General features: G+C 42.1%; 1 protein-coding gene across 4 annotated transcripts in view; it reads right to left on the reverse strand.

Annotated features, from left to right (window-relative positions):
• Positions 1–22,441, reverse strand: part of LOC139825322 (fibroblast growth factor 18) — a 131,027-nt gene that overhangs the window by 22,875 nt on the left and 85,711 nt on the right. The gene's annotated exons all lie outside the window — the stretch shown is intronic.

Raw genomic sequence — 22,441 nt, forward strand, 5'->3', positions numbered from 1 at the left:
CTTTTGTCATTTTCACTTTATGCGAAAATATATCTTCGCACTTCGAGCCACAAACACTCGAATATAATTAGCACGCAGACTAGAATCATAAAATATGTATATTTAACGTAGCATATGCTAGAGCTACTACTCTCGTAGTAATAATAGATCCATTACGGTGGCCACGATTGGTTACAATCTGCGTGTAAAAGACGCGGAGACACGTCACTTGACAGAGTCAAAACAACACGGACCGTCCTGTGGTCGGAACTATGCCAGCGTAGGATACGGCGCGCAAACTATCTCGTTGATCGAGCCTGACTTTTTCCTCCTACCAGCACGAGCACACTCACTCGTGTCTCCAGGCTGGTGCCACGTGAAGTGGTAGATAGCCGTCGACGTCGTGCGTTTATGGAGAACGGATAAGGAGACGACGAGCGACTAAACGCGTCCTGTAACGCTACGTAGAGAACTGTCGTGCGTCAAGTGTACCACGGCCGGGGACGCGGACGGGGAAGAGAGAAAGGAGAAAGAGAGAGAGAGAGAAGATGAATATAAGGAAGGAGAGAAGAAAGCGCAAACAAGAAGAGGAGCCACGCGAGAGGAGTACGCGACGTAGTTTTTGCTCGGAAGCCGCGACGTTCCGCCGGCGTCACATTCATTCTGACACGCTCCTCGTCATTCTCCCCTTCCTCGCCCCCGCGAAGAAAAAACGGCTACAAAGTGGCGGGATGAGAGCGAGGGGTAGATGGGCGAATATCATCGTTGTGAAAGAAAAACCGTCCACGGTGATTTGTTGATTCTCGAGAATCATGCGCAAGCAGGGAATTATGTATTAAACGATTAAAATAATGATTCAATTTTTATTCGCAATATGGTACTGCATTTTATAATAAAAATAATTTTATTTTCATTGATCTTAAAAATATATCCTGAACAGAGTATACCAGATTTCAAATTTGTAATATTTTGTAGGTAATCGTTCTCTCTGTAATTATTGCTGTTAAAACATAAATAATTTATTATTGCAAATTCAGAACATTAGTATATTTTATTATTACTTTAATCATTACTTTAATTTTTAAATATTTTGAACTGATATTCGAGTGACACTCGTTTATACACTCGTAAACACTCTCTTACACTTGTGAAACGAATTGACGTTGAAACGGTGCTGTCCACGAACTCCACGATGAGTCACCGTTGAAACTGATCTTGTACCTCGCCGATGAAGTACCATCGAGCTATCCCTTGCATTCCTAGCGTTTTACTTAGACCTACTTAAAAGGGTTGGATCATTCGATGCTCTTAGGGCGGGTATCGGTTTCGAATGAACGTATCCACGGATAGCTCGGCCCGATCGGAAAGCCGACGTATCCTGCACCGACCCATTCATTACCCGTTTCGTGTCGTTCGTTAAGCCGAGGCCGTTAAAGAGGCCACGGTTAATTGAGTTTTAGGAATTCATTTCGTCGCCGATAACCCAACGTGCCCTCCTCGACGTATCGCGCTCGTTGTGACCGACGTCTGGGAACGCGTCGATATCTCTCAAAAGAGGAGCCGCTATGTGTATCGTCGCACATACTTTCGTGTTCGACGACTCGATGTGGGTGATCGCGATAATCGAAAATGTATTTCAGCGTAAATCACGCGAAGTATTATTGAGAAAGTTTCAGGTGCAACGATATTTCGAAACTTGAATTTATTTTGGGTGTCACTAACTTTATTGAGGTAACTTTATTTTCAATTTTCAATGATTGTAATAAAATTATATATAATTTTGAACTAATCCCGTTTTAATATAATCGACCCAGATGGAGATTTAATACAAGCTATTAACCTATTATTACGAGTTATCTTATGAGATATAATTAAAATGATAGAAACATGAGAAAAAATGTAAAAAATCTAATTATAACACGAGTGACGTAAGTGCGAGACACAATTTACATCTTAATTTTATACACGGCTGTGTGACTCGGTGTTGATTGCAAAAACTAGAGAATGTTGCGCATATCATATCGAGTCGCTGGTTATCATATTACTGAGAATATATATGATTCATCTACGAATTCATCCCGCCATGCCATGAAAACGACGATGAAGACGCAACTATATGAGTGAACGCACGTCTATATCATATTAAACATATTAGACATAATTGTCATAATCCGGTCGTGTTTTTTTAAACAGAGACGGTCAAGGATATGCTGACGCGTGCTATACGCATTCGCAGGCCGTTAGTGCGCAATCCGCAAATGCATTTCACGCAGAAGCATTCGAAACCGCGTGTGTGTGCCATCGCGGGGAAAAGGTACGGAGGGAAAGAAAAAAGTATGAGGGCTATGGAAAGTTTTTGTTTCGAAAAGCAACATATCGCCGTTCGACTTGGCTCAACCACGTCGGCGGTTTGTTGTTGGACCGTAATCTCTAATGGTTCCTATGGGCATTTAAATAACCATCTCGCCCACCCACCATCACTTAACTCTCACTATTTCTTCTCTTCTTCGCGTCTCTCTCTCTCTCTCTCTCTCTGTCTCTCTCTTTTTCTCTCTGCTTCTTTTCTCGGAACCCCGGCGCTATCAGAGGCGCACGCTCTGACGATTCGAGAAAAACGACTGCTCTCCCTGGCTTTCCATTTTTTTACCGTTACCAGCTGACCGAGGGGGGCTATTATTCGCTACTACCGTCGGGAAAGTATCGTCCCCACGGATCAAGGATCGCTTACGACGCCGAGATCGCCGAGTGATTCCGATCGAAAGACCCAGGTCATTAAGTACGGTCCGGACGAAAAATCACAGATGAATGAAGACGTATTCGGTAAATATCGCATTACCGAGATGAGAATGTATTGTACAATGACGTTGGGAGAAAATGGTCCTGCCAAAATATACGTCTGCGACGGATCTTCCTCCATTCGCGCGCGGCACCGAACGAGGATGAGTCAGCGGAGGTTAGTCATACGAAACTTGGTTAGTCGACGCGAATCCAGACAACAGCGAAGGCGCACTTTTAGGGCACTCTCCCAGCAACCCGAGTCACCGGGGAACAGCAGTCCGCCGCGTTCGATCGATTCGGGCAACGATCCACCGATTAAATTTATATTTAGTCGGTCGTTCGCGTCGGGGATAAGCCAATGCCGTGCCGTCGACGTCCATGAGGACGGAAAAATGCTCTCAAGAAGGAAGATTTAAATCAAGTTGCTGATGAAACGTCCGCGGAAATTTTACGATCCGCATTTAATGAGAGCTAGCTGGCCAATGGTCGAAGAGAATTTAATTTCGCTTTTGATCAGACGAACTCTGAATGACCCGAGATATACGTATATAGCAAGGAGCAGATTGAAAAAGCGCGAAAATCACTCGAACTATACTTACGAACATAGAAGAAGCCATTAGGAATCTATCTTCAAATTAAAACCTTATTAAATAATATAAATGCCTGAGAGAGATTAAAGAGGTGTAGAAAAGAATAGACGCAGGATAAACGCAGCAAAAGACAATTATCTTCGCAATATTTATTTATCGTATAAAACTTTAGTTAGGCAAATAATTATGCATCGTGTGGTGCAATTACGCTCTACAGTCATAATTGACTTCAAGTATCGCGGTCGTTTGCGCGCGGGGAAAAAATATTCTCGACACGAATGCAATACCTCGGAATAGCTGATAACGACTGCGTGGGAGTACGTAAGATAAGACTCGCGAAGTCATCGATGGAATCCGTGTAATCGTTCGCGCGGGAATTTCGTGGAATCGCTTGAGTGGCGCGGGCCCGAAATAAACGTGTTACGTCAATGTCTTAACGTACAACCGTCGCGATATCTACGCTCGACGTCGTTCTCGCGATCAACACCGAACAATCGAATGTTTACTTACCCCAGAAAAGGGATACGATATCGAATTTTTATCAAGAATGTCCTCAGACTTCGCCGATGATGAGGAACGTCATGTTTGTTAGCGATCTTCTTAACGGAGTATCATCTCTACGACTAAGTCAATAGATACGCAACACAAGCTAAGAAGTTGCAAATATACGTTAAAACAATTAAAATGTTTTTAATAATTATCTATTTAAAAATTTTGTTAATAGAAATATGATTAAAAATAAAAACAGTATCCATCAAATTAAAACGGAAACAGCGTGTTATTATGGTAGCGAAAATTTAGTCCTAATTCAATGATCACATTCTTTTTCTGTAGGAGAGATACAAAATATGAGCAGATGTGTCGGAGATATGTTGACGCCTCGATCGCTAAGTACTTCATTTACGTTGCGATAATCTTTTATATCCTCTTTAAACGCTTTAAACGATAGAAAGTTAATTTACTTCTAATTACGCGAGGCAGATAATTACACCGTTAATAGGGGCTTATCGATTCGCGCGAAAAAAAGAGCACTCGTAGGGCTTCCTGGCGGCCCGTGCAGACGAGAGGTAGTCCGGAGATATCGAGTTGAGAAGCGATTTTAAGCCGCCGTGAAATGACCGACCGGAATCGCTCCAGTTTAATAACTCGGTGTACTCGGCCGAGATGAGAGGCTGCTCGAGAAGCGCGCGCCGTGCCGGTAATCTTCAAAATCGCGATACACTTATTGTCTTCATGAACGACCCACTTTCGCGAGCGCTATTAACCGACCTAATTAAAACGTCGCTATAAACGCCGTGCTCGCGCGCCATTTGTAGCTGATGTGTAACTCACGGCAGCCAAGACAAACGGTGCAAGAGGGGCACCTTTCCCGATAACGAGCAACACGGTTGGATACAATTAGCGATGAAATCAATCGCCGTACCGGGGACGGGGACCCCGGCCGTCAATATGCATAATCGCACAAGCGCCATTAGCCGCGTGTGTGTTCGCAATGTCGATGCGGCGTGTCGATGCGAAGGTCTCCTCCTACTTTCTATAGCTCCCGTCGGCCGCCTCACATGTGTAAGTCATTTTAGATGTAATTAGTGAGTGATTTGCACCGACTGGACGATAGTCGGCGAGCCCGAAGAGAAAGAAAGAGACACGGACGAGAGAGCGAGTCGGAGAGAGAAAGAGAGCGAGAGAAGGGGGAGACCTTTCCTGCTTTCAGAGTAGAACCAGTCCGAGGCGGACGTACCGCGGCTATTTCTCCGCTTGCAGGAGGGACTTTGTCATGGCCGAGTGATATCCAATCGGGAATACAGTCAGCGGGGAAACGTGGTATCCAATCGGCGGTATGGACCGCTGCTAATTGGCCCCGATACTCACGGACAATCATCTAACCGCGATCAGGTGGTCTGCCGTGGCGGAATAACTTTGATGCCACGGATGGTATTGGCGATAACTTTGGCCCCTCCCGTTTTGAGCATGTCGCCGCAGCATAATTCCATATACAATAATCGTTAATGCAAATTGGATAGCTGTTGAAATTAGATTGAATTCGCGGGATATAGAAAATTTATGTCAGTAATCCCGCAATTGACACTAATTTTTAGATATGTGCAAAATTTACTCTGACGAAACGTCGAAAAATGAAATCTCTGTTCCAATTAAGGCAGACTATTTTTTAGTTGGTCATCTTTTATTTGTTTTCGTTACAATAGATTTTATTTTATTTTTTTACTTGTAGTTTGTCAAGTTTTTCTGATTCTCCGGGAAAGTGATGTTCCAACCAATTCTCGTCTATTATTTTGAAAAAGATAGCATCGCAAAATGTTAAGAGAGTCCCGGAATATCTACGCGATATTATTAGTAATACCTCATATCGTGTTATTCGATCTTCGTACCGCAGCATGCAAATTATCTACCAACGTTGGTGGTCCGACTTATTTCTTAATTAGCTTTACTAGCTCAAGGGTGCGCGGGGACGGCGAACGAGAAAATATTCCCGTTGCTCCTTTTTTATCAACAAGCTCTACACCGCTACTCCTTAGCGGGATCTCTCGACAGGATCCTCCCGTGCCATTAACAAGCGAACACGGCCGGAGCAGCCGAATCGCTTACCGATGTATGTACCCGCCGACATTCGGACGGGTATCCTTTTCCTTTCCACACGCCCCGTCACTCGTCAATTTCGATTTCTGTTATTTGCGCTTGGCTTTCCGGAACAAGTGCTAAAATATCCGGCGCTACGCATGTCATTAAATCGCGCGGCGATTACACATAGGAAATAAGCGACGCCGGTTCCCTCGGTCATAAAACGGGTACCTCGAAATCGTGTTAATTGCAACAAATATGGGGAAGAGAATCCGACATCATCGGGCAATCCCTGATAAACAGGTACATTTCCCAATGGAATTCCCAAAATAGTCAACATCCGCATATCGTGTCACCGAAAATACGTCGCCGAGTAAGACTGTCAACCGTAATTAAATAAAATTTTATGCGCGCATGCATCTGCCGAAATTTACATGTACTTGCGAAAAGCAATTACATGTATCTATGTTTTGATAACAGGCAGGAATTTTTGCTGCAGGATATTCCGAATTAGACAAGAATCAGACGATCGGATGTACACAAGTAGATAGCTTCCGCACTAGTCAGACACTCGCGGACTTCGCGCGACTGTTTTCGCTTCTCGAATTAAACGCAACATGTTAAATTAATTAAAAGACATGTTATTACAACTTGAATCATGAAAATATTATTATTTATTTCAATTGTAACCAAGAAATACTAAACTTGAGTTATAAAAAACAAATATATATATTGTTGCATATCCTAACAAATTTATTTGCAGATAATAAAAATTGCAAATAACGTATCAGTAGCTTATCTATAAAATTTGTCGCCAAAGAAAAAAATAACTATGGAGCTGTGTTTCAAATCGCGACATAAGTTTCCGCGCCATTGTGCGTAAGGTAAATCCGTCAGGCGCCGCACAAACAGATGTAAAGAAATACTCGACATTCCGACGAAACATTCGTCTGCGAAGCGGATATTCCATTCGTCAAAGCGTTTTTATAGTGCAAGTTTGATACGTAAGAGCCGAGGGGAGAGAAAGCAGAAGTATTTTTCTTCCCGCGTGGTGCATACGCACCGTGTTTCCGCTCGCCGGCGTTTGCTGTACACGCATGCCTCTGTATGCGTATACCCTGTGGGAGAGTGCACCGTCCGCGATCCACGGTGACGATCCGACGTCGACGTGAGTGCTTACACGTATATCGGGAGCCGTTGAGTCGAGATACTTTTGCTTTTACGGCTTTACGATCCGTATCGCCGATTGCTCCGTTTGTTCAGGTTCAACGATTGGCACCCGGATTCCGATGGCGACTCGGTCGTTGTTCCCGAACCCTCGCGAGCACGGTCTTCTTCCCGTTTTTGGTGAAATCACCCCTCACCCGTCCCCTTCCTCCTGCATCGCTTTTCCTTCGGATACTCGCGTGGCGCATCGGGAAAACTTAAGCCATTAGAGTTCGCGACTCGCTTGATGAAATGCTTTGTCGCCCGAACTCTTCCCCGTACACTCAATGAATTTACGCGTACACTTTCGAAATAAGATTATATAGAATACGAGAAAAGGGAATGTAAAAAAGAGATATTATTTTTGCGGTTTTATCAATCTTTCTAGATATTTACCGTCCTCAAGCGTTCGTCAGATCTTGCCATTCTTTTTTGATACTTTCCATCCTAATGTTTGACAATTCCATGACATCTCAAAGCAATGAATAATTTATGAAAATGTAATATTGTGGAAATATATGGAGATGTAACGCATATAATTTCTTACAAGTTCACTGAATGTCATAGAAAACTTTAAAACGATATAACGAGAAATACTTGTATATTTTCACACTTTAATTATTCAACGATTTATAAAAGTATATATCAAATCGTTCGTTTCTCTCGGCAGCACTAAATCTTTATGACGCGCGCGCGCAATTCGAAAGACTTCATTCAAGACTCATTGTTAACATCACGAGAGGCGCGCTTTGGTCGCACTTTGCACGCGATTACGACGTACGCATGCGACGACGTTCTCTGTGTAACCGCAAACATTGTGTCATTGTCACGAGAGCACGCGTAATATCGCGTGTAGGCGGACCAGCGCGATGAATTATACATCGCGAATGTTTTCGGTCTCGAATTTGCATCGTCTGAACGGCTACCGCCCGCAATTCTTAACCACGGGGGCACCCTTACCCCTCTCTTCCTCTCGCTTTCCGATTCTCTCTACGTTCGCCGGCCAAAAAAGAAGGAACAAGATGTACGACCTTAGGAATCCGCCGGCGCGTACGCGCCGGGCGCTACGTGCGGCCGATGCGATCTCGCCGAACGTAGAAATTAATTATCAACGGTCGCACATCCACCCGGCCAAAATTAACGATCTAACAGACTGAAAATATGTTTTCTAGAATTATTATCAAGCCAGACAAATTTAATGTAAAAAAATATACATGTATAATAAACTACCCTATTAAAAATATTGTATAATTGAAAAAATGTCGCTCTTTTTTTATTCCTTATGTGTAAATGTTAATTTTGCCTTCTCTCGCGAGATTGCTTACCGGGAAGCGGAATGGGGAATAAAGCGCTTGCATAATTTACAAGAGTGTTCTTTGAACTCAAGCTCGGTGAAACGTCGCTGCACAGACGAACGATTCAGAAATCCAAGAACGAGGCTCCTTGTCCCGGCGTCCGTGCTCTCGGACAACAGGACGAAGCACAGGCGGCTGGACAGGACGCTTATCGCGGGACACGCGCGATAATAAACGTTCCTTTTACGAGCGCGGAAAGCGTAGATACGCGTAGAGGAGCGCGCGGAGAGAGAGGGACTTGGAGGAGTGAGAGGATCCAGGGTTGCTGCGGATGCGCTTCGCGTATACCAGCGAGCGTCGCCGTTTGTTTTGCACGCGCCGGCGGAAACGAATCTTCCCGATAAAAGCTGGAGTTACGATCGGGGCTTTAAGTCGGAGCTGGGAAAGAGATTGCCGACGCGAGGGCACCGCGCCCGACGGCCGCCGCCGCCGCCGCGCCACGCGATTCGGATCGATATCACGTTAATTGCATGCCTTCGCGATTGTGCATCCGCGGTCGCGGAGACGGTAATCGTCGTCGGTGACGCTCGTTAAGTTCGCTCGAGTCTTTCCTCCCCGGAATAATACATCAAGCTCTTAATTTACGCGTGCGATTTTACTCTTCTTTGTAGAACAAAAGATTCTTCAAAGCTTATGATGTAAGTACAGATTGATTTATAAATATATTAAGAATTTAGGATAAGAGGCTCATTGCATGATTCTTCCGAAGCATAATTATTTTATCTTATTCCATAATCTTGATATATTTGGAAATGTCATCCGTGTAAATCTACAGATTAATGTGTGTTCTTTTCTTCTACATTGATTGTCGTGGTTCCTCCTCTCTTTCAGTATGTTACTTTACCAAACTTCTCACTTCGCCGATCTTAGCTCTCTTTCGCAGATATCGCTCGTAATTCATTACAGTCCGGCGTGAGTGAGTTCTGCTCGTAAAGTACGAACGAGCTGGGCTCTCGGCGAGAAAGAAACAATAGCAATCTCTTCAACAGCCACCACCGCCGCGCCGCCGTCGCCGTCGTCGCCACCGCCGCCGCCACCACCACTTTCTGCCTTGGCGATTGGAGAACCGGACGAAGCCAGAGGCACCAGGAAAAGGATTCTGGGATCGCAAAAGCATAGATATCCTCAGCGGCCATCTTGCACAAAGGATTCTTACGCCGCCACCGGTACCAGGCTCGGCGCCGCGCCGTGGAAAGGACCGAGAGAAACAAAAACAGGAAGATACGGAGAAAGAGACGCGCGCATCAGACATGCAATAGCGACGCCCCCGTTGTAAATTATCTCGCGGGAGGCGAACGGGACAGAGGTGAGGCGGACAACGACATGGACAAAGCACGTCGAGGAACGAAGAACGTTGCCGAGGCAAGACAGCGGGAGGAGAGACGCGGTGAAAAGGGGACCGCGCGCGGCACGGAGTTGTAAAGAGAGAGCGGGTCGAGGGTCCTCGCTCCAGCGGTCTAATTAAGAACTCAGGCTAATTCAATTATAATTTATGCCTCGAGGCTGTACCCCCGGGGTCCTCGGCCCTCTCGCCCGGGCCTCCTAGGTACAGGCAATCAATTACACCGAGCTAAACGCCACATGTCCGCGGCACAATAATTTACGACGATTTCAGGGCTTTCGTCGATCCTCTCGCGAACACGTCGTGACAGTACGCACGCCGGAGACTGGCCACGGATCATCGTCGGGCAGATGAGGCCGCGAGGAACGAGGAAGAGGAACGAGGTTGCACGAGAGTGAAAGAGGAGGAGGAGGCGACGTCCGCCGCTTGACAGGATTGAGACGTCCTAGATTATTTGTTTGGAGTGCAACGCCGCGCCGCTCCGCCCAGCTCATCTCGCGTGCTCTTCTTCTCTCGACGCCTGCGTTCTACGCTGCCCTCCTCCCGGTCGTCGCCACCACCGCTTTCTTCCAGTCAGCAACCACCGACGGCACCTTTTTGCCCTCGCCGAGACAGTGAGAAAGCATACCGTAGAGATAATCTTGCGTGAACGTGCGTTTCGGTAGACGCGTCCTTGGAACATCAACGTCGATGTTCCAAGACTAGACGCGATCTTCCCGATCATTCTCCCGCGCGTACTGTCAAAGATATTTTTCGTTCTCATTAGCGGGAAGCTGTCATTAGTCAAATAACTTTTCGCTGCCAACTCAATTTCAGCTGAATCTATTGAACGAAACGATTAAAGCTTAATTGTATAATATCGCACTGGAGATGGAAGTGCATATTGATAACTGAGAAATTAACATCAGATTATTATGGAAACAGAACCATCCAGTTTAATAATTTTTGCATATATACGATAAAAATTGCCGTATCTTTTTGGTACTACTAGTTACTGCTCGCGTATAAAGACGACGTAAAGGAACTGAATGTTAAAATACATCATGTAGCAAATATAGTTCAAATATTTGTCAATGTGTGTCATATTCAAGTTTGTAAAATTTGATAACGAGAAATATCACTCGAGAAATATGGAACTTAATAGAAATGCACTAAAGTCACGCGAAGACAATATTTTACGCAGACATATATACATATAATCAAAATTACGTCATCGTAATTTACGGCCTGCAGTGGAAACGTTTTCCCACTCGTTCGCTACTCTATAAGACATCTACTTCAAAGCGCAATAAATTAATATTTAGGATATAAAGTATCGCTTATCTGGCAGTCTACGATTAACGTGCATCGTCAGAAATATAGCATTACGAAATGTATCATATATATGACATATACCCGCATAATATATCGCCCCCCTTTAGTTTTTTGTTATTGTGATATATTGCGAGGCACTTGCTAATTTATAAAGTTAACGATGATCTCTCTAAAGTAATGTTTAACTCGCGCCGCGGACAACACTAATCTCCAGGCAAACCAAAGAATTCAAGGAATCATCAGACGTACTGAAAATCGTAGAAACCAAAAAATATTAAATAGATATAAAAAGATACTTCTCTTGCGCGTGTGTGAATATTGAATTTTTTTGCGTCTGCAGCCTTAATATACTAACATGTTTTATGTATGACAGCATAACTTGGCAAAAAAAAGCATAATTTTTATTCCATGCGTCATTCAGACGATTTATGGATTAATATCTTGTCGAAATGAATTGGTATCCCAAGCGAGACTATTTCTGCGAACAACAGTAACGAGCGATTGATAAACATAGTATATGAGTAGTCGGTGACGCGTCATCACTATGTCGAAGCTGACGCGACATAATGATCTGGTCGACGTATGTTTCGTTCGTCTTTGAGATACCTTTAAGACAAGAGATTTGCGCGTAGAATTGCTTATACTCTAATCAAAACAGCAAATATCCGAGGCATACATCGGAATGCAAATTAAGAGAAAGTCCGATATACGTACAGGAAGCAGGCAGATCTTCATGCCGCGTCGCGTGTCATACGCGTGCACACCGTGAACTTATACGCGTGCGCTACACGCGGCAAACACGACGCCTCGTCCCGGAAAATTATGCAATCCATCTGAACGTTGTTCGAACGGTGTTTACTACTTCAATGGAATTTTACAGATGGCAGAGAAACTTCCAATTACAAGTTTATTGCGAAGCCATCACCGTCAGGCTTCGCGTATTAATTCGTACGTTTGTTTCGTATGTATTTATCGCGACTCAAACATATCTATCTTGGGATAACGATGGAAAAAAGTCAAAGTGGTTTAAAAATTATCTAAATCTATTATCTAGATCCTGGAGATAGTCGTGCCGATATGATGCAGTAAAGTGGCAGAAACGTTGCTCGTACGGAAAGTAAGGGGTGAATCGGATTAAAGTTAGAAACACATAGAAACACAGGAGAAAAGTATAACGGTTGTGCATAAAAGTAACTGTTTCCTAGTAATGCAACGAGGTAAAGTAAAGTAAAAGTAGTAAAAGTAGGTGAGTCGCACCGAGTAGAAGCACCGAGAGAATGCGCGGGCAAGTTTTCAATTTAAAATTCAATTCACCCTTCGATCCCGTTTACCTTCCGTTACCGCTTTACCGTACACAACATCTGAAGATAATGCCGTATTTAACCGAGCACAATGCGATATTTCGTAGAAAACGCAATTGAGAGGAAGGACAACAACGGAAGCGGCCTCCTACGTTTAAATAACCTGCCTGAATCCGTGAATGACGAGCGTCCTGAACTCGATGATCGCGGGTCTACACTTGGACGGAGATGAGAAGCAAAGAGAACGGGCAAGATGTCGTACGTCGTTCCCTCTATAAATACATTTACCGTGTTTGCGGAGCACTTGTACGTGGCGGCTTGTACCGGTGGAATGCGACTCTCCCTCTGTTTCGATCGGTTTACTCCAAGGGCCAAGGTGCGGTAAAATTTGGATGTGGAGGACTTTCGAAATACATACACAGTGTTGCTTACGAAATTTTTCCATCGTCCGGCCGTTCGTGATAATCGACATTTCGACTAACATTACGAAAATAATTTATAAGATTAAAATTTCCAATTTTTATGTATTGAAGGATTATTAATTCGATGTGTTTTTAATATTTTTTAATATACCAACGCAAAAATATTTTTCAATTACCCCAGCGCAAATAATATTTTGTGTATTTGTGGTTTTAACAAAATTATATATTATGCAAACTGTACCTATATTTATATGTAGCTGTTCAGTGCGTTACAAAATTTTACAATAAAAGATTCTTATTCTTTATCTATGAGCATTTTTTTATCCGATATCCAGACATTCTACATCTTAAGTATAAAACACCGATAATTATCGTTTTAATTAACGTAATCTCAACTGTTGCGCGGGCATAACGATAACGAGGTTGATGAAAATTCCATCGTCTTCGTCGATAGAACAGTCTAGTGAATCCTTTGTTGCATAATGCACAAGTCGTGTGATCAATAATTTTCCAGTACTCGTAATTTCTCGATATATCGGTTAACCGCACAGCTGATCGACCACCAGCGTGGCTAGTTTTATCTCGAACTACGTATCTGGTATTTATTTATCTGGTGACTATACACTCTATACGAGAATCGCGTTCTGCGCGAGATCTCGATCACCTCGACCCAAAATTACGAAAATTCCTCGAAGAATGTTACAACAGTCCTCTCAGACACACGCAGATATTGATTACAGCTTCATCGCCGCAGAGAATTAGAGTCAGCATTCTCAGTGCGTAATGGGAATCGAGCGATAATTAAATTGTAAGTCGCTAATTAAGTCGTTAATAGATTTACGGGCATTTCACGAATCAATAAAAGTGCAATGGCAAGGAAAACAAGTCCGGAATAACGAAGTATCGAGCGAGAGTTTCTTGGACTTCAAAGATCGAGAAGGCTTCTTATATAATTAAGTAATTTGGTTTTCCACCGACCGTACATGGCTTACTAGAATTTTTAGCGATTATGGATCAGAAGTATAAACTTGATGACAAAACAGGAATTGTGAACGAATATACCATACAAAATTGAGCGGAAAATCAAGACTAAACTTGAAAATATCACTCTAGAGAATTCGATAATCGTTTCAAAGATTTTATTAAGTTTGGAATATAAGTTTTATCGCACTATTTAAAAATTAAAAATTTCTATCTTGCCAATAATAGAACCACAGTTGACTATATGAGTAATTTAAAAAATTGTAAAGCGTGTCGTGCGGATCGTACGATAAACGCGCTTTTTTATCCGATATCTATTTGCGCACTATCTCGTTCGTTCGCGCCATAAAGTTGTATTATATATTATTACTATTATCGCAACTATTATTAGTTCGATCGTGCGTGTGGCACGAATCGTCTACCACCGTGCGATAAGACGATAAAACGGCGATCAAACGTATGAACCGACATCGCGCGCTTCTGATAAGGATCGCATTCTTTGTAACGATAACAAAGAGAATGCTGATTTTTTATCCCGACCAACTGATTCGCAATACAAAACGTACTGTATCAAGTTCTAATGCTGTTTATACACATTTTACACATCTCGCTAAATTCATATTAAGTTGTAATTTTTTTTCAATTGGCCGTCAAAAAAATGTATTCTACGCAGAGAGTGATTTCCAAAAATTTAAATCTAAATATTAAAAAACTTGGAAACAAAGTAAAATCTTATCTTTCTAATCACAAATCGGTGATCGCGTCACGTGGATTGGTCTCGCTCTCCCTTTCTCTTTCCCTTTCTCGATGCTTCTTGTGCATTTACATACAAATTTATTCGCGCGTGCAGGCGGCACGAATCGGTGCCAGTTTCAAAGATAAACGACGTCGCCGATTATTTAGCCTGGAGGGCCAGGTCGAGCGTCTTCCTGAATGGAGAGCCGGTCGATCGCTCATAGTCGCTGCGAGTCGCGTCGGGCCGCGTATTATACGTATGCTCGTCGATAATGCCTTCGGTCAATAATCACCGCGCTCGAGCACGGCACGCACGCACGCGGCCAGCCTCGCAGGCCTTCGCGCAATGCTAACAGGCCTTTGCGGAAAAAGTTGGCGCCAAAAATATTTGCCGTCCGGCGACAGCTATATACGTGAGAGCACTCCGTCGATAGGAAGCCGCCGTGTACCGTCGTTTTTATGCCACGCCAGTCCGACTATTGGGAATCTCTATGGGCTCCCCCGGCTGTGATTCCCCTTGACCTCATTAATGCTTACAAATTGGAGCGAATGAGAAAATGTCGGTCACATTTGTGTGTCGCTCGCAAAAATGTCATCAATATTTGCTAATTCTTACTTACTTAGAGTTATTCGACCGCGTAGAAAGATTACAAAGGGCTTTATAATATATCAACGATTTTTAAGTAATTTCGGGCAGATAAAACATGATTTTGCGTGATTTTGTATACTTAGATCATAGTATCGAGATTTTGTAATTTCGTTTTGATAAAATCTAAAGATTCAATTGAAAACGGAAACTACTCACATTTGGAAAATTCTCGCTGTAATGGAAAATTAAACGAATGGCGATACAATGCAACGCTACAAGCACATTTTTCTTCGGTCGGTCGAGCAGCACAGAGTACTTCTTTCTCTTCCGTGGAATTGGTCAATTTCCAAAATGCTGCTTTTTATTAGCTTCGAAGAGCGTATCTCTTGGCAATTTACTTAGATCTAACTGTATTGTTGGTTATCGCTTCGATTGATTACGTGAGAGATCAAAAGCTATTATATCTACTCGTGCGTAAGCAGACAATTTCAAAAGACAAAAATGCGAACTATTCTTACATGCGATATATTCTTAACTCGACTTAAGCCACCACTTCAAATTTTATTATCGTCATCAAGAGAATAAGTTCCAATAATAAACTTCATTTTGTCAGACACAAAGCAACTGTAAGAAACTAAAGACGCGTTCAATTTTGTTCAATTATATCACTCATATTTTTCATTTATCATTATATACACTTTATTATTAAATTTGCCATATTATTTGTATTATTTAGTTTTACATCACTTCCGATAGATCTTAAATCTAATGCAAGAACTGCGGGCAGCAAAGAACGCAGAAATTTTACGAAACAAATCGATCGAAACTTCGCCAATGTTACAAAAGAACCGCCACATTTATCGTTTCAGTCATTTGTCTTAGTTTCGTGTTTTGCTATCCAATATATTGGCGCCATGGCATGGCGATAATCTAATCTCGCGATAATGTATCGACATACGTTTCTGTATGAGTATCTACCACGTGATCCTCGGAAAAAAATGTAGAGTATTTGCATTAGCACTTGTACTCATGCACGAGTAGCTATCGAAAATCAGATGCGATATTAGTATGTATGCAGAGGGAAAATACGAAATATCTCAATGTGTTTTGGACTTGACACGATTCTTGATTGTCTGTGTTATATAAGCGCAATATAGATTATGAAATCTATTTATATCTCTAATATCTCACAATTACACGCATAATCCTATCATTAATATCATCGTTGCGGGACAAACGAGAATTATAATGCAGCAAACATTTTTTTCCTCAATTTATTTCATTGACATGACGCAGTGCGATTGAAACAAAATAAAATGTGAGCAGATTCTTGTCGCGAGTTGTTGTTTGTTTACAGCCAAACATCTCATCCGGTCGTTGATCTCTCAATCGGTAATTCTCTAAGTGCAGGCACGATACTCAAGTTCCTAACGTAAAATAGATGATGTATAGCTCAGGTAATATATAATATATTACATATTTCGGTGTGAAATGACATAAGTTTTGAAACATCTTTATCTTCGATACTAAATCTGCTCTAGATAAAACTTCTAACACATGTATCAACACAAATCAAATATTATCATTTTTTTTATATTTTTTATATTTCGATATGATATGTTCTCGATTATTCATTAAAAATTCTTATATAAAGTTAAAAAAATTGAGTTCTCCACTATGATGTTTTAACGTAAAGGGAATTGATAATTAAATTTCATAATAGTTAACATATTGCACAAAATAAAGCATGCATATGCACTTAATGATATAGAATAATGAAACAGAATAGATGAAAAACGTTATTCTTCTCCGATTAGAATAGAATTAAAATTAAAAAAAAAAAGAATCGAGGATATCGAGAGATGCCTTTTAATAGAAACAAAACTCTTGCCAGATATACTGGTGAGGCTTGAAAGGAACGAGCCAGGCCAAGAAGCTTCGAAAGAAAAGCCTCAAGGGAGGTACTCCTTGATATTCGGAATTTAATCGCTCGTATATCCACCATTACCTCTCTATCTTGAACAGCAATTATTGTCAACCGCGTCCTTTGCCTTTCGGTCGGCAGATGAATCTACTTCGACGCTATCGAGCGCACATTATGTGCGTGCACACGTACACGCACCAACGTACCGTCGTGCATACGTGTAGTACGTTATACTGGCACCAAACGTATATAACTCCACTTTATCGCGGCCATTAAGGAGACATTAAGTTTCTCTGCCAAGGGAACCAGCTTGACGCTAAGGACAAAAATGGCTCGGTGATTTCGTTGGGAAATCTGAGTACATGACCGCAAGGTCGACAAAATGTATCAGGACGCGCGATCGCCCGCGAAAGAATGAAGTGCGTCTTGCGCAAATAACCGCCGTCCCTATCATCCGTACGCCTTAATCGAGATTTACACTCGGTACTTAAATATCACCGTTAAAAGGCGCACTGACGGATTTTACAAACTGCCGTCGAGTTTAGTTTTCGATATCGGCGGTAGGACACTCTTTACGATAATGGAACTGCTCGTATACCTTCGGTGCTCTCGAGAAAGTATACGCGGCACGAGAGATTAAGAAAATCGATTTGCGTTCGGGAGACAGCCATTCACATAATTTCGTCCGGACGTGATGTAGCCGTGGATGTGTCTTTTCGAAAATCGGACGACGCGACAAAGCAAGACGAATAAGAGTATAAGGAATCGATGGCGGCATTAACATTCCAAACATAATACCGTCATAAATATTGGCTCGTAAGATGTGCGAGATACGATCGGCGGAAAATACACGGCAATTACAATCATTTTGGACGTCGACTTGTCCGCATGAGATGATTAATACAGTGCAGTATCGATCTAGGTCGTCGCGCTCGTAATTTCACGGATTATCACGGATCGAACATTATCGTAAATACACTACCGGCACTGCAATCGAGACGTTAATTGTGCACGCTAGTATATCCAGCGGAAACTATCTTATAATAGTTACATAACGATCCGGAAAATCATAAATCCGCGAAATGAGACGGTCGTAAAGTTTTCTGTTGATAGAAGAGACTCAACTTAACTCGCTCGATGCTCGTCTAAGATGCTGTTATATCCGCAGCATTTTATAACTTTAAGACTGCAGGTGAGATAAGTACACGGTAATCCGAGTGGTTGATTGATCGGGTTTCATCCAATCGCAACCGTAAACAGAGTGTCACCTTGCAAAGCGCCGCCATTCACGCATCAAATCGCACCTGCGTTCGAGAAGTTCAATTTCTAAATGTACTTAACAGTGAAATTGCTGACTGCACAATCTGTGCAAAGATTATGCAGAGATATAAACGTCGGATGTTTTTGCATATCTTCCAGCTCATTCTTATAGTTAAATTTATGTCATCATATGTTGTGTGTGTTTCTCATACAAAAAAAAAACAATCAATTTTCAATAGTCTCTCAATTAAATAATTTATACAAATATTTAGAAGCATTATTTCTACAAGAAAATTTGCAATTCTCTGGCTGTGTCGATTAATTTTAAGAACCTAACAGGAACAATGCACGATCTGAGGGGTTGTTTTGTAGCAAGTAACGAAGTCTCGGTATCTGACCCAGATTAAGGCTATAAACTGCCCAGCCATAACATTGGTACACCCGCTATGTTCCACGATACTGTTATGATAGGTATGCGCTGCCCACACTTCGCTCTTTATCCCGCTGCATTATTAACAATAAGCTGAAGTAGCCACGATATATTTCCTACAAGCGAAAACCATGCTGAGGCATAATAAATCTCACGACAAAACAAGACGTTGCGTCACGGAAGCGCTCCTTTGGTCGTATACCGTTATGTTATTAACATATTTAATCGCCGTCATATATTTCCTAACGTATTTACTGCCCCTTTGTCCGTCCACCCCGATTTGCCAGCTGCAGCTTCTGCTCTGAATAATTCGCGATCTGTCTTACCTATATACGTATGTCGTGGAAGCCTCATGCTTAAAAGTGGGGAACGAAAATGCATAAACACCTCGGCCACGAATCCACGTACAAATTAACGTGCAAATATTAGTCGTGCGTCTTAGCAATTCTTAAACAAGTTCATTACCAGGAAACGATACGTTCCTCGTCTCTTTGTGTACCACATATGCAGTTGCACCGACCTAAAAACCCTAAATCACGTTATTAATCAAGACCTCATTTATTTGCAATAACGCAGTAATGCTAAAATGGATTATACAAATTTAATTATATCACAATGTACATAAAAAAAAAACAAAATCGCGATGTAAAAAATGTAATAAAAAATATGTCACTATACAAACTAACAATGTCTTGTCATTGAAGGATCTTACATCCTAAAATTTAGCGTTCAGTATTTTAATTGACATGCACACATTCATAAAATTCACGACAGTGTAACGCTTATAATAGATTGCATTGCCGTATCGGTACAATGATTTTCGCCGACGGTGCAACACTATGATTACAGTGCCGATACATAAACCCGAGAACGATGATTCTCTGATTGAATGTGTAATTGCGTTGCGGTCAGCGCAAAATAACAGCCCATTAGGCGTGATCCGGCGCGCGAGCCTCTTTCTCTCGAGTCTAATCGATCGGGCTATTAGGGCCTGCCGAACGGCAAGGGCCGCGAATGGGCCTCGAACAAAACCTCGAATTTGCGAGGCACGTCTGCTACGCGCGAGCTGCTACGAGGGAGATCTCGTTGTAGGTGGTCTCGGTAATGACGTATAGACGACGTATAGGTAGTGTAAAGTCGTTTTAAAGACCCGGTACTCTTACGACGACGCCGACAAACTCAACGGCTTAACTAGCTAACGTCTTCGCGTTTTATTTTCCTCTTCTCCGCCTCGCGCAGTATATTCGTCTATTAACGGGGCGATTAGCCGGCTCCTCTCTCGCTGAACCTGCACCGGCCGGAGCGTGATTATTAACTGTCTCACGAACGTAACTGTACACACGACTCTATATGAGATTACGTTCCACGATGTCAAGATACGTTTTCCGACAAAGGTGAGTCGTTGATCAGAAACTTGTGACTAATCTCGCGACGTCCGAGCATTGAAATAATTTACTCAAATGTTCTGTGAGTTATCTAGATATTGATCCAATTGATCCAATAAGTACAGTAAAAAGACAACTAACAAAGAGTAAATTAATATAAAATTCCTGTTAATTCTTACTGTGATTTCAAGCAATTCCTTGAATTGGAATAGTCTCAGAAGATGTAATCATCAATATCGATGCGTCAGACCAAGCTGTTATCTAAAGTATTTCAACTTCAACAATTACTTGTGTTGCAGACATATACCAACTTGAGCAAAATTAAAAAGCTTTATTTTTATAGATAGTTACATTTCATCGGAATGAGAAATCATCCGACGATCGAGTCACGATGATAAGTTAAATCAGCGAAAAAAATACAGATTCTTGACAGCGAAAATAGCAACCATAACATTTACGTTTCTAAGACCGCGCAAACTCGACCGCTTAAGTAGCCGATGTTTTTTTCGTTCTTTTTCTCTCTTCCTGAATAATACGCATCCATTAACACACCGATTAGATGGGAATATTTTCTCAAAGCATGTTTATTAATCTCTTCACCGAATGTAACTATATGCGTCATCACTCTAAATGATTTATCCACACAGTTTGTACGCGCGGCGAGCAAAGGGTAATCTACAAGATTATGTAGCAATCCTTTCGTGTCTTGAAATTAGCACGATACTCTTGAAAAACAGTCATCTGTCGTACATCTATATGCATTCGACAAGTATTTTCTCATCAAATCTTGTCAGAATGTCAATTCCTTCACGCAGAATCGTGTCGCACGTAGGCCACTATGCGTAGTCAATGACGCGCGGTAGATACTTCCACGGGCACTTCGTGGCTAAACATCCAGGCCGCCCGCGTCGTGAAGTGAAGATGTTTGTTTGGTTTTCCCACGAAGAATGCCATGAAGCACTCTCAAAAGAGACGACCGTGCATGTCGAGTGTCCGCGAGTTTCCGAGACCCGGCCGACACTTCGATCGTATCTTCCTTCCCTATAAGCATGCCGTAGACCGACTGTTACGTCGTACTAGGTGCAGGGCGAAGTTGTGCCCGGGCTTCGGGGAAACCGACTTTACGTGCACATTATGTGACGTTTACCATATATTATGATCTATTCACAGAGTGGCTCGTTCATGGAAGTATTGTATAATGGAGAGATATTTCACCACGCGTTATATCCTATCATCCGCCATATATACGTCACCATGAGAATCGAACAACGCCAACATAACATATCCTTGTATAAATTTCATCCTTCGTTTAATGGAAAACAATATAGGTTTAGTTAATTGTAGAACAAATTTGTGCAAAGGAGTTGTTTGCTATAAGAAAATGATTCAACAATCTTCATGATGTCATCTCATACTCGTAAAATATTACCGGATGTGTGCCAGTAGTGGCGTTATCTATTCTGATCATAATATTTGCTGTCGCACGCTATATCGTTGCATTTAAGCGGCGGTTATGCAAAATCAAATGTTTTCTCCGTATCAACTCGTTTCGTAACGCCACAAAATGGAGCAGACAGCAAGACTACGCGCACGATTACCGAGCACTTTATTATTTTAATTCGCTGTTTCATGTCGCCATGTAAAATTAGTCAAGCACGACAACGGGGATAAGATATCCGTTCGAGAAACGGGTGGAAAATTGTGGAAAGAGCCGGGCAATCGAACAGACGTGAGCTCATGAATTTTTCAGGAGTCTCCACGGGGTCGTCGTCACTGAAAGTCGATATCTGCGGCAGAAACACCACTGTTTGGTCTCCGCGGCGTCCCGATCTCTCGGCCTATCTTAAAGGATGTAAAGCCATGATTTCTATACATGTAGATTCAGTCGCGTACCAATTATCCTACATAAAACACTGTACTTAATACTGATTGGCGAAGTAATCCAATAATACATGTAAAATCTGAACAGACTTTCCCGTACAATGCAACTTAAATGTATAAAAAAAACCCGAGAAAACGAGAAAAGGCGAAAGGTGACCGATGACTAACAATTAGTCGTTGGTATTTAATGATGTTGATTGAATATGTTTTATCTAATGAGATACACAGTTTCCGATTGATTCTAGCATTTCACATATCGCGTATTGATATTGCGATAAGATATTCACATATATTACGTAATACTCTCATCGTAAAAACTGTCGCAATAAATTTCGTATTTTGCGATTTGCGTTTGTTTTATACAAATACTTCGTGGGAAAATTAGCAATAAA

Source organism: Temnothorax longispinosus, chromosome 2 (assembly GCF_030848805.1).
Source record: "Temnothorax longispinosus isolate EJ_2023e chromosome 2, Tlon_JGU_v1, whole genome shotgun sequence".
NCBI classification, from domain to species: domain Eukaryota; kingdom Metazoa; phylum Arthropoda; class Insecta; order Hymenoptera; family Formicidae; genus Temnothorax; species Temnothorax longispinosus.